General features: G+C 40.4%; 1 long non-coding RNA gene across 1 annotated transcript; it reads left to right on the top strand.

The window, feature by feature from the left end:
- The first annotated feature begins 416 nt into the window (after nt 1-416).
- Nucleotides 417-1,613, top strand: LOC124161939. Its single transcript, XR_006865448.1, has 3 exons — nt 417-525; nt 621-749; nt 1,423-1,613. It is a non-coding gene; the product is annotated as an uncharacterized LOC124161939 (long non-coding RNA).
- Nucleotides 1,614-2,231: the final 618 nt, after the last annotated feature.

Genomic DNA, 2,231 nt, shown 5'->3' with positions numbered 1-2,231 from the left:
GGCAGCCGCCTCTGTTGGTTGGCGCGTTGTGTAAAGGCCGTATCACACTAGCGACTGCGACCGCCGCTGCGACCGCGACTGCGGCTGCGACTACACCCCATCACACATTGCGGCCGACGCCACGATCGCGCATGAGCACGTATGAACGTTTCTGCTTGTGGCTTGTTTGTTTACGAAAGCCCAAAGAATAGATAGAGAGCAGCAATGAGGAACTTGCATGGGTCTACAATTGCAATATAAACTATTTTGAACAGGTAAAACGGATATATTAGCTCGCAAAAATACCTAATATTTCTTCATTTATCGTTAAAAAAATATAAAAAAATGACTTTAAAAACCGAGCAAAATTTACCTGAGCCGACCACTGCGCGAAGACACCCGAGCTCTGCCGAAGCGAGGTGTGACGTCAAAGGTGCCTAAACATCCGTCGGGAGTCGGGAAATACAATGGACGCATGATGTAAACAATGTTTTGAGGAGGGATTTAGTCGCTCGTTGTCGTTTGTTCCTGTTCAGTTATTCTTAGGTAAGTATTCCTATTGTTGTTTGCCACAATATTATTTGAAATTATAGAAATACACCGTCGGGATGATAAAATACAAGCTTTTTACATCGTATCAGAGAAATGGATGATTACGTTGCCGCTCGTTCGGATAACATACCCGAAATTGACGCCTTGACCCTGATGGAGTTTTTGATGAGTAGTGATTGCTATACGTCGGCGGAAATTCGCAACGTAAAGGCAACTCGGTAAGGAAGAGGATTAGTTTAATTATGCATTAATGCCATAAGTATCCCGGTGTATTGGGATGTTCCATTCTTCGGTGTATTTTCCATCTATCACTTCGTTTATTCCATTTTAATCTTGTTTTATGCTTTCGTCGAAATAATAATTAGTTCACTCACTTATTGATACTATTGGAGGGTTCTTTGGAAAGTACCTAGTGTACAGGGCCGGCACAAGTCGAAATATTTACCCGGGCAAACTGCTGTAGTGTAGCCCCCAGACCGGGGGTTTTGGGCGTTCGGTCGCCGCCTTACTAAAATTGACAGCTACTGGTAGCTACGTCGCCCTGGTTGCCCGGCCCTGGTACTGTAAAGTTTTACTGATGGAAACAGGGCCGCCCAGATTGGGGGCGGATTACCCCGGGCCACAGAGTTTAGGGGGTATTTCTCCTCGGGAGAGAGGGATCTCACACTCAAAACTCGACCCCGGACTTCAAGAAGTCTGTGGGCGGCCCTGGTCGGAAATAGCTGCTGTTGGCCTCAAGTATCATGTATGGAAACGTATTTTGATGTATAGACTGGTTTATTTTCAAATTTAAAACTTTTTGAACAGCCCTCTTATCTATTTTATTTTCATCATTTCACTTTTTTTACCCAAACATTTTATGAATGCATGTTTATTCTTTCGTTTCAATAGCTCGATGCGTAAGGAATACGTTAACAATGCCATCGGTTTTGTTCGCCTGAAAAGAGAGAGTGACATATGCACAGTTAAATGTGAAATATGCCCAGAGCATAAAATAAGGGCAAATAATTACAAGGCTACAATTGTGGTTGACGAGAAAAGAAGCCAAATTTTGAGTTTGGAATGCCACGACTGTGCAGCATCAACGGGTGAGAATACTCGTTACCTTCTGCATTTTAAAATGCTTTTCTTAATCACACTCGAGACTTATATTTACCATCAATTATATTATTGTTCCATTGGAAAGCATTGATGTAAATGGTAAGAGAATGCTATATTAATTTAAGAGAGAAATTCAGTTTCATATGACCTCACTAATGTGATGTGTGTAAGATCCTTCTGGACACAATGGATTACTTAAACTATGACCATAGTGACTGCCTCATTACTGGAGAAGAAATTCACATGCGGTGCCACGAGAAGGAATATACAGCGATCTAAACCTCTGTTTGCTTCAGCTGTTCTATCCACGATCCTAAATTTTGGTGGTATCCAACCAATCATTTGTTTGTTGTCATACTAATTTGAAACTCGCCCAAGATTTAGTAACTCTGAAATTATAACCAATCATTAATAATAATAATAATTAATTATGCCACCACAAGAGTTGAAAATAAGAATGAAATATACATGTGTACATACAAGTACTGGCATAGTAGCGATTTCCCATGTTATTTCTTGTTTATTGAGATGGATTTAAAGCTTGTGTTAAATTATTAATTAGTATGTTATTTCAAGTATTAGGATTATGTTGAAAGTTA

This window comes from Ischnura elegans, chromosome 7 (assembly GCF_921293095.1).
Source record: "Ischnura elegans chromosome 7, ioIscEleg1.1, whole genome shotgun sequence".
Classification (NCBI taxonomy): Eukaryota; Metazoa; Arthropoda; class Insecta; order Odonata; family Coenagrionidae; genus Ischnura; species Ischnura elegans.
Note: the sequence above shows the minus strand (reverse complement) of the source record. Positions and strands in the feature narration are given on the sequence as shown.